Raw genomic sequence first — 16,128 nt, 5'->3', positions numbered from 1 at the left:
AGACTAGGCTTAACGTGGAGCCTTTCCTGCTATAGTGGAGAGAAAAACTGGCCCACTGTGGTAGATTGAATAATGGCCCCCACAGATGTCATGTTTAAATCCCTGGAACTTGTCAATATGTTACCTTATGTGGCAAAAGGGACTTTGCAGATGTGATTAATAAGGATTTTGAGATGGGGAGATTATGCTGGATTATCTAGATAAACCAAATGTAATCTCAAGGGGGAGGCAGGAGCACAGGGTCAGAGAGAGATGGGAAGATGCAATGCTGCTGGCTTTGAAAATAGATGAAAGGCAAAGAATGAGGGACGTCTCTAGAAGCTGCAAAAGTCAAGGAAACATTCTCCTCTAGAGCCTCCAGAAGGAATGCACGCATACCCTCACCTTGATTTTAGACCAGTGAAACTGACTTCAGGCTTCTGAACTCCAGAACTGCAAGATAATAAATCTATGGGGGGTTTTGTTGTTGTTTTTATTTTCTTTTTATTGAAGTATAGTTAATTTACAATGTTGTGTTAGTTTCAGGTGTACAGCAAAGTGATTCAGTTATACATATACATATATGTCTTTTTCTTCAGATTCTTTTCCCTTATAGGTTATTACAAAATATTGAGTATAGTTGCCTGTGCTATACAGCAGGTCCTTGTTGGTTATCTATTTATATACAGTAGTGTGTGTATGTTAATCCCAAATTCCTAATTTATCCCTCCCCCCACCCTTTCCCCTTTGGTAACTGTAAGTCTGTTTTCTATGTCTGTGGGTCTATTTCTGTTCTGTATATAAGTTCATTTGTATCACTTTTTTTTTTTAGATTCCACATATAAGACAACAATATTTGTCTTTCTCTGTCTGGCTTACTTCATTTAGTAAGATAATCTCTAGGTCCAAATCTGTGTTGTTTGAAGCCACTAAGTTTGTGGAAATTTGTTACAGCAGCCGTAGGAAACTAATACAGTAGGTAATATGAGTATCTGGTCAACAGTTTAGTACCTGGATCATACATGAGTCTCTGGAGAGTTTAGTTGTTTTCATTCAGTTCCCCTGGGCCAGACCACTGTTAGAGGCATAGACCAAATTTCTGGATCTGCTGAGAACCAGTATGGCTGACCTCAACTTCCCTAAGTTCCTTCCTTCCACCCCGGGAAGCCTGGCCTGACCTGAGGCACCACTGGCTCTTCTTTGTAGAGATCACGCTGGTCGCTGATAGTTACTCATTATGTGTGGGCTATTAGGTGAGCTCTTGGGAATAGAGCACAGACTTTGCCACCAGAAAGGCCTGAGTTCAAATCCCTTCTCCATGCCACTTGACAGTCACAGATTGTCAACAAGTTACTTAACTTCCTTCAATCATGGTTTCCTAACCTGTAAAACAGAGGTGACATCTTCCTGCTTTATATTGTGGCTATACGGATTGATAGAGGTAATGTATGTCTAACACCAAACACAGGATCAGGACCAGAGTAGGCATCCAAACAAGGTTACCCCTTCTTCCTCCCACGTCCCACCTCCACCGTGAGCCTTCCCCATGCTCAGCTTTTTTTATGTGGGACTCTTCAGCTACTTCCTGTGTAGCTTTGCAAGCCCTATGGTAGCCCTGTCTTTTGTTAGCACCCTGACTACCAATCAATGACCTCAGTGTCACCCTCCCAGTGACCTGATGTCTAGTTGGGATTTCCCCAGAAATGATATCTGAGACAAGGATTGCAGCACGGGTGGTTTGTCTGGGAGATGGTCCCAGGAAATACCAGTGGAGAGGTGATGTAGGGGGAGGAAGGATATGTGATCATGTAAGTTACCACTGGGTTCATCTGAGGCTTAACCCCCTGGGAAACTCTGGGAGACGGTTATCCCACCCAAGGGGCAAGGCAGTTGGGCCATATACCTAATCTTTCTTTTTTTGGGGGGGTGGGCAGCAATTAATTCTCCAATACCTCCTGACTGCTGCACTCATGGGCAGAACAGTCTCTGGCACCAAAGAATCCTCAGGCACAGGGATGCAGGTACTAACGGCTGGCAGGGGTGGCATGAACTCTGGGTGGAACACCAACGGTTCTGCCTCACCTGAGGAGCATCTTCTAAATGCATGGGCTTCCTGGTCACAGCTCCCACTCTGGTCTTAACCTTTTCTTGACCACTAGTGAGCTTAACATACCTATTGCAGTGTTCTGGACTAACGGCCTCCTAGTCGCAGGCTCTCCCAATTCGCAAACTGATAAACAGAGGAAATTTATAATTGTCTTTGGATTTGGGATGGGAAGGAATACCATTTCTGCAGCAAACCAAAGGCTGCTTTTTCTGGTTTATGCTTTGTATTATACTTTCAAATAACCTACATACCTACCTCCATTTGGCAAAGTTTAAAGCCAAAATCTGCATATAGTAATGACTGTTTAAGCCCAAGAAAAAGTTTTCATCACCTTTTAAAACCTTTACTTCTGGGACTTCCCTGGTGGTCCAGGGGCTAAGACTCTGCGCTCCCAATGCAGGGGGCCCGGGTTTGATCCCTGGTCAGGGAACTAGATCCCACATGCCGCAATGAAAAGAGCCCGCATGCTGCAACAAAGATCCCGCATGCGGCAACGAAGATCCTGCGTGCCGCAACTAAGACACGGTACAGCCAAATAAATAATTTTTTTTTTAATTTTTAAAAGAAGGAATATATATTTTTTAAAAATCTTTACTTCTTTCCCCCATCCAATCACCTAAATGTTACAGCCTCTCAGGGTTTTTGTTATCATTACCTGAGAATATTTTAAAGCACCCAGATAATTGAGAGCCCTAATTAATAAGTTTGGATAATAGGAGGGTCACCATATGAAATGCCTGCTGATCATTGACTGGATAAAGCACAGAGGAGGCATTTCAGGTGTGCCCAGCCCTGAAGAGCCAACTCTGACACCCTGATGCTATTCATCATTAAGCCATATGTGTCGAGTGCCTGCAAGGTGCAGGGCACTGTGCTGGGTGCCGTGAGGCACAGAGAGGCTTGAGAAGGTTTCAGGAAAAAAGATCTTTCCTTCCCCAAAACGACTCTGACTCTGTTCCAACTTCCACTACTAGAGTCTTTTTTGTTTCCAGCCTTATCCAGCATCCTCTTATACAATGAACTCCTCACTAGAAGGGATCAAAGCCTCATACCATATGGCTGACAGGGGCCTCCAAGGTCCTGTTGGTGTACAGAGACTCAGAGGGGAAATAATTATTAGCCTGAAGTGACCCAACCCACAGGTGGTAGACCTGGGCCTGAAATCTTTGCCTTTGTCCCTAATGTCTGCTTTCTTCACTTTTTTTTTTTTTAATAAATTTATTTATTTATTTATTTATTTATGGCTGTGTTGGGTCTTCGTTTCTGTGCGAGGGCTTTCTCTAGTTGCGGCGAGCGGGGGCCACTCTTCATCGTGGTGCGCGGGCCTCTCACTGTCGCGGCCTCTCCCGTTGCGGAGCACAGGCTCCAGACGCACAGGCTCAGTAGTTGTAGCTCACGGGCCTAGTCGCTCTGCGGCATGTGGGATCTTCCCAGACCAGGGCTCGAACCCGTGTCCCCTGCATTGGCAGGCAGATTCTTAACCACTGCGCCACCAGGGAAGCCCCTTTCTTCACATTTTAAGCTGTTACCTGACCTTTGCGCTTGGGGGGGTGGTGCAGATTAATTAAGGGCTGGGCTCTGAGATAGCTTTCTAAGAGCGCGTACTGGCAAAGGAGACTTCCCCACCTGTCCCACTCTCCACTTGGCAGCTGGCAATCTTTGCTCCAGTGAGCCCGGCAAACCCTCTGCTGCCTAAACTCCTCTGAACACCCTTTTATCTAAGCACTGTTTCTCCTCTGACCACTATATCAAAATCCTATAGGAAAATCATTTTAAATGTTCATTCTTGGGCCCCTCCCCAGACCTACTGAATTAGAACCCATCCCTGGGGCTCGGGCCAAGGAAGCTGCACTTGTAACAAGCTTTCCACGTGTTTCAGACCACACCAGAGTTTGAGAACCATCAGCCTATGGGCTGCAGCCCAGCATCCTCAGGGTGGCTTAGAAGCCTGGCACCATCTGGCTCTGCCTACCTTCTGACCTACCTCCCTCAGCCAGATTGAGCTACTCCCTGTTCTAGAAACAGATGTTGCAATGTCAAGCCCTGCATCTTTGCTCAGTCTATTTCCCCCGCCTGTTTGCTTTTCTTTCACTAATTCTAACAAGCAAATTCCTGTTCCTCTTCCAAGGCCCTCACGAAATGTCCCTCAATCTCTGTCACTCCCCTTAACTCCTTCCCTACGAAGACTCACCTACTCTCTCCTTCCTTCTCATAGCTATTGATAGCTGCCTCTATTACAGCACTTTTCTTATTGTATTAATGAGTTCTAAGGCTGTACCTCAGACCAGGGCTGTGGGGAGCACACGTTGTTCACTTGTGCATATTAGAAAAAGGCACCTCTTCTTCCAGAGCTAGACACACAGCTCGGCAATAGGAGCACAGGCTGGATCTCAGCTCGCTCGCCCTTCTGCTGGCACCCGAGTGCAGGACAGAGCCTGTCGACCATGTGCAGAGGCTCTGCGCCTGTTGCCTCTACTAATGGCGAGCTCCTGAGAGTCCCTGGTGCTTGTTCATGTTTGTGCATCCCCAGCATAAAAGTCTGGCCCTGTAACGACTCTCCATAAAAGGTTTTACAAGCTGCTGTGAATTGAACGCAGCCTGTAAGCACAGGCAGGCTTGCTCCACACAGGCGGCGTCAAACCCTGTGAATTGCAGAAAGCCCTCAGAGCAGCAGAGGCATGATGAGTAATGTCATCTGTTCTGTTCTCCGTGGATTCTGGATATTTTAACATCTGCAACTGGAAATTGTTTAGAGCTGTGAGGCTAAAATAGATACTTACAGCAGCCCGGGATCTCATCCTTTACTCTGTGGACCTACAAAAAAAAAAACCCTTGTCTACTTCCCCAGGAGGTAAATCTGTCTGAGACTGGTTGTTACTAAGGCCACTGGAGAAATCACGTGACTGAGAGGACCTCCGTTGGATCCCTTCTGCACAACTTGCTCAGCAGTGAAGTGGGGACACCCATCAGGCCCTTGGGGACACAGTCAGCTGCAACAACAGAGCTCCTGAGCCATGTTTCCGACTTCCTGTTGACCTGTAGAGAAAGGACATGGAATGGCTGTAGGGTTGGTCCCAGTTCCCAAGACTTTAAGATTCCCATTACTACAGTGAGAATGTATTCGTGTATGACTTGATTACTTTCTTTAAAAAAGTCATTATGACATTTCAGGACAGGGCTATTTGCTAAACTTCCATCAATCCCAATCCAGGAGAGGCATAGGCTGGCTCTTCAGATGATTGAAATTGAATTCCTATTTTGTCTTTAATCACTGAGGCAGTGACTAAACAATTAAGTTGACGAGTTGAGGGAAGGAGATGCAGGAGGAAAATAACCATACAAACATAAGCTGAAAGATTAGTTCATATGTAGCAGGAAAAGAACTAGGGACTTTAGTAGTTGACAGCTTATTTTCTACTTTCACCAAAAATGATATTAGAGGGGAATACACAGTTCTAATCTTTCCTCCTACTCAGTCCACTTTCTAAGACTTATATTTTATCATTTTACAGGTTGAAGCACATTTAATCTTTCACAACAAACCTTCAATGTCATTGTTATTAACCCTAACTTATAGACGAAGAAACTGAGGTTCGGAACTCATCGCCCAAATTCAGACCCATCAGACCACAAAACAAATCCTCAGCTTTGCATGTGAGGGACATAAACATGTGTAAGACAAAGTTATGCCTTCAATGGTTTTCAATCTAAACCAGAATAAACAACATAAACAATAATTAGAAAACAAAAGATTGAGGTAGAAGAGAGAGCATTTAGGTCTTATATTGATCAAAGAAGTCTACGTGCAGGAGACAGGAATTGAGTTGGGCTTTGGAGGTTGTGTGATAACCACATTCAAGACAAGACATGAAAATATTTTGAGGGTGATAAGGTGCTTTTGTTGTTGGGTTTTAAAATAAATTTATTTATTTATTTATTTATTTTTTGGCAAGCCTTGGATCTTCGTTGCTGCACACAGGCTTTCTCTAGTTGCGGTGAGCGGGGGCTACTCTTCATTGCGGTGCACGGGCTTCTCGTTGCGGTGGCTTCTCTTGTTGCGGAGCACGGGCTTCAGTAGTTATGGTGCACAGGCTTCAGTAGTTGTGGCTCGTGGGCTCTAGTGCACAGGCTCAGTAGCTGTGGCTCACGGGCTTAGTTGCTCCGCAGCATGTGGGATCTTCCCAGACCAGGGCTCGAACCTGTGTCCCCTGCATTGGCAGGTGGATTCTTAACCACTGTGCCACCAGGGAAGTCCCTGTTGTTGTTTTTATACAGTTAGTACCAGAGCAGGGATTTGAACTTACTTCAGTGCTCATCACAATTTCATTTGCACCCTAAACCTTTTAAAATAGACTATTTTTTTAGGGCAGTTTAAAGTTACCAGCGATAGTGAGCCAAAGGTACAGAGATTTCTCTTATACCCCCTGCCCCACACATGCATAGCCTCCCCCATTATCAACATTCCCTACCAGAGTGGTACATTTGTTACAACTGATGAACCTACACTGACACATCATTACCACCCAGAGTCCACACTTTACGTTAGGGTTCACTTTAGGGTCATTCTATGTGTTTGGACAAATTTATAATCATATAGAATAGTTTCGCTGCCCTAAAAATCCTCTGCTCTCCACCTATTTATCCCTCCTTCACCCCTAACCTCTGGTGACCACTGATCTTTTAACTGTCTCTAGTTTTTCCTTTTCCAGAATGTCCTGTAGTTGAAATCACACTGTATGTAGCCTTTTCAAACTGGCTTCTTTCACTTAGTAATATGCATTTAAGTTTCCTCCTTGTCTTTTCATGGCTTGATAGCTTATTTTTTGTTTTACTGCTGAATAATCTTCTATTGTCTGGATGTACCACAGTTTATCCATTCACCCACTGAAGGACATCTTGGTTGCTTCCAAGTTTTGGCAACTATGAATAAAGCTTCTGTAAACATCCACGTGCAGGTTTTTGTGTGGGTATAAGTTTTCACCTCCTTTGTGTAAATACCAAGGAGAGTGATTGCTGGATTATATGGTAAAAGTATGTTTAGTTTTATAATAAATTCCTAAACTGTCTTCCAAAGTGTCTGTGCCATTTTGCATTCCCACCAGCAAAGGATGAGAGTTCCTGTAGCTCCATATCCTTGCCAGCATTTAGTGTTGTCAGTAGTCAGGATTTTGACCATTCTAATAGGTATATAGTGGGATCTCGTTGTTTTAACTTGCATTTCCCTGACGGCATATGATGTGAATCATCTTTTCATATGCTTGTTAGCCATCTGTATATCTTCTTTGGTGAGGTGTCTATTAAGGCCTTTGGCCCATTTATAATTGGGTTGTTTGTTTTATTATTGTTGAGTTTTAAAAGTTCTTTATATATTTTGGATAATAGTCCTTTATCAGATGTGTCTTACACAAGTTTTTTCTCCCAGTCTGTGGCTTGTCTCCTCATTCTCTTGATACTGTCTTTCACAGAGCAGTTTTAATTTTTATGAAGTCTAGCATATCAATAAGCTCTTTCATGTAATCATGTCCTTGGTGTTGTTCCTAAAAAGACATTGCCATACCCAAGATCATCTAGGTTTTCTTCTATGTTATCTTCTAGGAGTTTATAGTTTTGCATTTAGGTAATTTTGAGTTAATGTTTGTAAAGGGTGTAAGGTCTGTTTATGTATGTATGTATGTGAATGTTCAGTTGTTCCAGCACTGTTTATTGAAGAGACTATCTTTGCTCCATTGTACTGCCTTTCTTCTTTGTCAAAGAGCAGTTGACTATATTTATGTGGGTCTATTTCTGAGCTCTTTATTCTTTTTTTAAAATTTTTTATTTTTTATTGGAGTATAGTTGATTTACAATGTTGTGTTAGTTTCAGATGTACAGCAAGGTGATTCAGTCATACATATATACATATATCTATTCTTTTTCAGATTCTTTTCCCATATAGGTTATTACAGAGTATTGAGTAGAGTTCCTTGTGCTATACAGTAGGTCCTGTTTGTTATCTATCATATATATATTTTTCTATGTGGTACTTTTTTTTTAGGTTATTAGATGTCCTTATGTATATTACTTTATTTTTAGCTTATTTATTTATTTATTGGCTGCACTTGGTCTTTGTTGTGGTGTGCGGGGCTCTTTGTTGCAGGCTTCTCTCTAGTTGCAGCACAAGGGTTTCTCTAGTTGTGGCACATGGGCTCTAGAGCGCAAGAGCTCAGTAGTTGTGGCACATGGGCTTCTGTAGTTGTGGCTCACGGGCTCCAGAGTGCTCGGGCTCAGTAGTTGCGGCATGTGGGCTCCAGAGTGTGCAGGCTCAGTAGTTGCAGCCCAAGGGCTTCTCTCTAGTTGCAGTGCATGGGTTTAGTTGCCCCCCAGCATGTAGGATCTTAGTTCCCCAACCAGGAATTGAACCTGTGTCTCCTGCATTGGAAGGCAGATACTTAACCACTGGACCACCAGGGAAGTCCCTGGTTATCTATTTTATATATAGTAGTGTGTATATGTTAATCCCAACCTCCTAATTTATCCCTCCTCCCCCAACTTTCCCCTTTGGTAACCATAAGTTTGTTTTCTAAGTCTGTGAGTCTGTTTCTGTTTTCTAAATAAGTTCATTTATATCATTTTTTTTTAGATTCCACATATAAGTGGTATCATATGATATTTGTCTTTCTCTGTCTGACTTACTTCACTTAGTATGATAATCTTTAGGTCCATCCATGTTGCTGCAAATGGCATTATTTCATTCTTTGTTATGGCTGAGTAATATTCCATGATACATATATACCACATCTTCTTTATCCATTCATCTGTCAATGGACATTTATCTAGGTTGCTTCCATGTCTTGGCTATTGTAAATAATGATGCTATGAACACTAGGGTGCGTGTGTCTTTTCAAATTATGGTTTTCTCCAGATATATAACCAGGAGTGGGACTGCTGGATCATGTGGTAGCTCTGTTTTTAGTTTTATAAGGAACCTCCATACTGTTCTCCATAGTGGCTGTACCAATTTACATTCCCACCAACAGTGTAGGAGGGTTCCCTTTTCTCCACACCCACTCCAGCATTTATTTTTTGTAGACTTTTTGATGATGGCCATTCTGACCAGTGTGAGGTGATACCTCATTGTAGTTTTGATTTGCATTTCTCTAATAATTAGCGATATTGAGCATCTTTTCACGTGCTTTTTGGCCATCTGTATATCTTCCTTGGAGAAATGTCTATTTAGATTTTCTGCCCATTTTTTTATTGGGTTTTTTGTTTTTTTGATATTGAGCTGCATAAGTTGTTTGTGTATCTTGGAGATTAATCCTTTGTCAGTCGCATCATTCGCAAATATTTTCTCCCATTCTGTGGGTTGTCTTTTCGTTTCCTTTGCTGTGCAAAAGCTTTGAAGTTTAATTAGGTCCCATTTGTTTATTTTTGTTTTTATTTTTATTATAAAAATTTTTTATTATAAAAAAAAAGGAGGTGGATCTAAAAAGATATTGCTGTGATTTATGTCAAAGAATGTTCTGCCTATGTTTTCCTCTAAGAGTTTTATAGTATCCAGTCTTACATTTAGGTCTTTAATCCATTTTTAGTTTATTTTTCTGTATGGTGTTAGAGAATGTTCTAAGTTCATTCTCTTATATGTGGCTGGCCAGTTTTCGCAGCACCACTTATTGAAGAGACTGTCCTTTCCCCATATTCTTGCCTCCTTTGTCATAGATTAACTGACCACAGGTGTGTGGGTGTATTTCTGGACTTTCTATCCTGTTCCATTGATCTATAAGTCTGTCTTTGTGCCAGTACCATACTGTTTTGATTACTGTAGCCTTGTATTATAGTCTGAAGTCAGGGAGACTGAGTCCTCCAGCTCCATTTTTCTTTGTCAAGATTGCTTTGGCTATTCAGGGTCTTTGTGTTTCCACATGAATTTTAAGGGTTTTTTTAATATAAATTTATTTATTTATGGCTGTGTTGGGTCTTCGCCTCCGTGCGAGGGCCCTCTCCAGTTGTGGCGAGCGGGGGCCACTCCTCATCGCGTTGTGTGGGCCTCTCACTGCCGCGGCCTCTCCCATTGCGGAGCACAGGCTCCAGACGCGCAGGCTCAGTGGTTGTGGCTCACGGGCCTAGCCACTCCACGGCATGTGGGATCCTCCCAGACCAGGGCTCGAACCCGCATCCCCTGCATTGGCAGGCGGACTCTTAACCACTGCGCCACCAGGGAAGCCCAAGGGTTTTTTTATTCTAGATCTGCAAAAAATTCTAGGCTCTTTATTCTGTTCCATTGATCTAGCTGTCTGTTTTTTCCACCAATACTTGATATTAGCTTTACAGCAACTCTTGAAGTTGGTTAGTGTCAATCCTCCAACTTTTTTCTTCTCCTTAATTATTGTGTTAGCTATTCTGAGTCATTTGCTTTTCCACATAAACTTTAGAATCAGTTTGTTAATATCCACAAAATAACTTGCTAGGATTTTTTTTTTTTTTTTAAAGATTTATTTATTGATTGATTGCTATGTTGGGTCTTTGTTTCTGTGCTAGGGCTTTCTGTAGTTGCAGCAAGCGGGGGCCACTCTTCATCGCGGTGTGCAGGCCTCTCACTATTGTGGCCTTTCTTTTTGCAGAGCACAGGCTCCAGACGCGCAGGCTCAGTAGTTGTGGCTCACGGGCTTAGTTGCTCCGCGGCATGTGGGATCTTCCCAGACCAGGACGCGAACCTGTGTCCCCTGCATTAGCAGGAAGATTCTCAACCACTGCGCCACCAGGGAAGCCCACTTGCTAGGATTTTAATTGAGGTTGTATTGCATCTATAGATCAAGTTGCAAAGAACTGACATCTTGACAATATTGAACCTTCCTATATATGAACATGAAATAGCTCTCCACTTATTTAGTTCTTTAATTTCATTCATCAGAGTTTTGTAGTTTTCCTCATAAAAATCTTGTTCATATTTTGTTAGATTTATACCTAAGTATTTCATTTTGGGGGGTACTAATGTAAATGGTATTACTTTTTTTAGATTAACTTTTTTTAAAATTGAAGTATAGTTGCTGTACAATATCGTGTAAGTTAACAGGTGTAGAATATAGTAATTCACAATTTTTAAAGGTTATACTTCATTTATAATTATTATAAAATATTGGCTATATTCCCCATGTTGCTCAATATATCCTTGTAGCTTCTTTTATACCTAATAGTTTGTACCTCTTACTTCCCTACCCCTATATTACCCCTCCGCCTTCCCTCTCCCCACTGGTAGCCACTAGTTTGTTCGCTATATCTGTGAGTCTGCTTCTTTTATGTCATATTCACTAGTTTGTTGTATTTTTTATATTCCATATATAAGTGATATCATGATTTGTCTTTCTCTGTCTGACTTATTTCACTTAGCATAATGCCCTCCAAGTCCATCTATGTTGCTGCAAATGGCAAAATTTTGTTCCTTTTTATGGCTGAGTAGTATTCCATTATATATGTGTGTGTGTGTGTGTGTGTGTGTGTGTGTGTGTATATATATATATATATATATATATATATATATATATATACCACATCTTCTTTATCCATTCATTCATCTGTTGATGGACACTTAGGTTGCTTCCGTAACTAGAAATAAAATTAGAAAATGAAAAACTCACTGGTAAAAGCAAGCATACAGAAAAGGTAGGAAATCATCCAAACACAAAGCTAGTAGGGAGGTTAAAAGACAAAAGTAGTAAAATCATCTATATCCACAATAAGCAGTTAAGGGATACACAAAACAGTTAAATATAAAATATCATATCAAAAACACTAATCGACAGCACAAATGCAGGGTTTTTAAAATGCATTTGAAATTAAGAGATCAGTAACTTAAAACAATCACATATATATAGACTGCTATACAAAAACTTCATGGTAACCACAAAGCAAAAATCTATAATAGATATACACACACACACACACACACACACAAATGGAATCCAAATGGTATTATATTTTAAATTTCAAATTCACTTATTCATTGTTGGTATGCAGGAAAGCAATTAACTTTTATATATTAACCTTGTATCTTGTGACTTTGCTATAATGGCTTATTCAGGAGTTTGTTGTTGTTGTTGATTCCTTCAGATTTTCTATATAGATGATCATGTAATTTACAGACAAAGTTTTATTTCTCACTTTCCAATCTGTATATAATTTATTTCTTTTTCTTGCTTTATTACATTAGCTAAGACTTCCAGTACAATGTGAAAAAGCAGTGAGAGGGGACATCTTTGCCTTGTTCCTGATCTTAGCAGGAAAGCTTTGAGTTTCTCACCATTAAGTAGATGTTAGTTGTAGGACTTTTGTAGATATTCTTTGTCAAGTTGAGGAAATTCTCCTCTATTGCTAGTTAACTGAGAGTTTTTTATCATGAATCGGTGTTGAATTTTCTCAAATGCTTCTTCTATATCTATTGATACGATCATGTGATTTTTCTTCTTTATCCTATTGATGTGATAGACTACATTAAATTGAACATTGAAGCAGCCTTCCTTACCTGGGATAAATCCCACTTGCCCATGGTGTACTATTCTTTTTATACATTGCTAGATTCAATTTGCTTATATTTTGTTGAGGATTTTTGCTTATTTGTTCATGAAAGATATTGGTTCACAGTTTTCTTTTCTTGTAATATCTTTGGTTTTGATATTAGGGTAATGCTAGCCTCATGAAATAAGGAAGTATTCCCTCTGCTTCTAACCTCTGAGAGAGATTGTAGAGAATTGATATAATTTCTTCTTGAAATGTTTGCTAGGATTCACCAGTGAACCCATCTGAGCCTGGCTTTCTGTTTTGGAAGGTTATTAATTATTGATTCAATTTCTTTAATATATATATAGGCCTACTCAGACTGTCTGTTTCTTCTTGTGTGAGTTTTGGCAGATTGTGTCCTTCAAGTAATTTGTCCATTTCATCTAGGGTATCAAATTTGTGGGCATAGAGTTGTTCATAGTATTCCTTGATTATCCTTTTAATGTCCATGGGGTCTGTGGTGAAGTCCCTTTTTTCATTTCTGATATTAGTAATTTGCATCTTCTCCCTTTTTTTCTTAGTTATCCTGGTTAGAGGATAATTTTATTTTCCTTTTCAAAGAACCAGCTTTTGGTTTCATTGATTTTTTCCCTATTAATTTTGTTTTCAATTTCATTGATTTTTGCTTGAATTTTTATAATTTTTTCTGCTTACTTTGGATTTAATTTGCTCTTTTTCTAGTTTCCTAAGATGGAAGTTTACAAGATTGATTTTACATCTTTCTTTTTATCTAATATATGCATTCAGTGCTATAAATTTCCCTATAATCATTGCTTTCACTGCATCCCACAAATTTTGATGTTCTGTGTTTCCATTTTCATTTAGTTCAATAATTTTTTAAATCTCCCTTGAGATTTCTTCTTTGATCTATGTGTTATTTAGAAGTGTATTATTAAGTCTCCAAGTAGTTGGGAATTTTTCCAACTATCTGTCTGTTATTAATTTCTAGTTTAAATCTACTAGGGTCTGAACACAGACATTGTAGGAATTCTATTCTTATAAATTTGTTGAGGTTTGTTTTGTATTTTATGGTCCAGAATGTAGTCTATCTTGGCGAATGTTCCCTGTGAGCTTGAGAAGAATATGTATTCTGCTGTGATTGGATGATGTTGTCTAGAGTTGTCCATTATATCCAGTAGATTGATGGTGTTATTGAGTTCAGCTAGGTCCTTCCTGCTGGATCTATTTCTGATGAAGAGTTGTTGAAGTCTCCAACTATGATAGTAGATTCATCTATGTCTCCTTGCAGTTCTATCAGTTTTTGCCTCACATAGTTTGACTTTCTGTTGTTACAGAAAGGGATGTTACATCTTGTTAAAGAATTGATCATAAGGGTTTTTAAAATTGCAGTTTTTAATTAAACTTTTTATTTTTTGAGATAATTGTAGATTCCCATGTACTGGTAAATAGTACATAGAAATCCCATATATCCTTTATCCAGTTTTCCCCAATGGTAACATCTTACAAAACTATAGTATAATATCACAACCAGGATATTGATATAAAATCAATCCACCAATCAGAATCAGGTTTCCCCAGTTTTACTTGTACTCATTTGAATGTGTGTGTACTTAATTACATGTAATTTAGTCACATGTGTAGGTTCATGTATTCACCACCACAGTCAAGATAAAGAACAACTCCATCACCATCAATTTCCTTAATGTTGACTTTTTATAAAACACCACCCCTCTCTTTTCTCCTCCTCCCACCCCAGTCCCTAATGCCTTGTAACCACTAATCTGTTCTCCATTTCCATAATTTTGTCATTTCAAGAATGTTACATAAATGGGCAAAGGAACTGAACAGACGTTTCTCCAAAGAAGACGTAGAAATGGCCAATAAGCTCAACATTATTCGCCATCAGGGAAATGCAAAGCAAAACCACATGAGATACCGCTTCACACCTGCAAGTATGGCTATTATCAAAAAGTCAGTGTTAGCAAGGATGTGGAAAAATTGAAGCTCTCATACTGTGCTGGTAGAAAATTAAAATCATGTAGCTGCTTTGAAAACAATCTGGCAGATACTGAAAAGATTAAACAGAGTTATCATATGACCCAGCAATTCCAGGTGCTCGGTGTATATCCAAGAAAAATGAAAACCTATGTTCACACAAAAACTTGTATATGAATGTTTGTAGCAGCTCTATTTGTAATAATCAAAACCTGGAAATAACCCAAATGTCCATCAACAGGTAAGTATATAAACAAAATGTGGTATATCTATACAATGCAATGTTACTCATCAGTAAAAAGGAATGAACTATTTATATACGAACTAGCATGTATTAATTTCAAAATACTTATGCTGAGTGAAAGAAGCCAGGTCAAAAAGAAAAAAATGAGTACATACATACTATATGATTTCATATATAAATATAAAATTCTAAAAAATGCAAACGAATCCATAGTGACAGAAAACGTGTCAGTGGCTGCTGGGGATTATTTCTTAACTTACCCTTTGTTATCAATTTTTTCATGTTTCTATTTTGTTATACATGAACTTTTACATTAAAGTATAAAAAGTATAAGATATAGACAGAATAGTGCACAAATCATAAGTTTACGAATTATCACAAAGTGAACACACCTATGAGACCTTGTTGTGGAAACAAGATCCCTGTTTCTCAAGGGTGGTATTTTGGGTAGAACAGTTTTTTGTGAACTGTCAGAGATAAACACAGCTGGACATTAATTAAAGTGGTGAAAACAGATTTATTCAGAAACCACTGACAGTAGGGGGAGAGCTGAGCACCAGTTCTATTCGTGCAGAGGGAATGGGGGAGTAGGAAGGAGCTGAAGTAGGAAGTAGGAAGGAGCTGTCAGGGAAGTAAAAATTACAAAAAGCTGGACAAGGGTGTTAGTCCACATGAAAGCCATCTCGATTTGCTAACTGGCTTATTGATTGAAGTTAGGCTTATTTTTTTTTTTTAATTTTTTATTTATTATTATTATTTTTTTTATTTTTGGCTGTGTTGGGTCTTCGTTTCTGTGCAAGGGCTTTCTCTAGTTGCGGCAAGCGGGGACCACTCTTCATCGCGGTGCGCGGGCTTTTCACTGTCGCGGCCTCTCCTGTTGCGGAGCACAGGCTCCAGACGCGCAGGCTCAGTAGTTGTGGCTCACGGGCCTAGTTGCTCCGCGGCATGTGGGATCTTCCCAGACCAGGGCTCGAACCCGTGTCCCCTGCATTGGCAGGCAGATGCTCAACCACTGCACCACCAGGGAAGCCCGGCTTATTAATTATTAATTGAAGTTAGGCTCCTGCCCTCGCATAGAGACTGGGAGGTAGGGGCCCTATTATCGGGTGTTGCTGAAGCAAACAGTACATGATTTTGGCAGCCTTGGGTTTTCTCAGACAGACACTTTAGGGGGCCCTTGAATGGATAGAAACTGTTAGTGTTAGTTCAAGTCTTTACAGTCAAAGTTGAGGCCTCGTCAAGAAGAGGGCTCAGTAGAGGCTGACTAGAGTTTGGTCAAGGAGAGAATCTTTGTCAGCATAACTGTCTC

The sequence above is a fragment of the Eubalaena glacialis genome, chromosome 2, assembly GCF_028564815.1.
Source record: "Eubalaena glacialis isolate mEubGla1 chromosome 2, mEubGla1.1.hap2.+ XY, whole genome shotgun sequence".
Lineage (NCBI taxonomy): Eukaryota > Metazoa > Chordata > Mammalia > Artiodactyla > Balaenidae > Eubalaena > Eubalaena glacialis.
Note: the sequence above shows the minus strand (reverse complement) of the source record.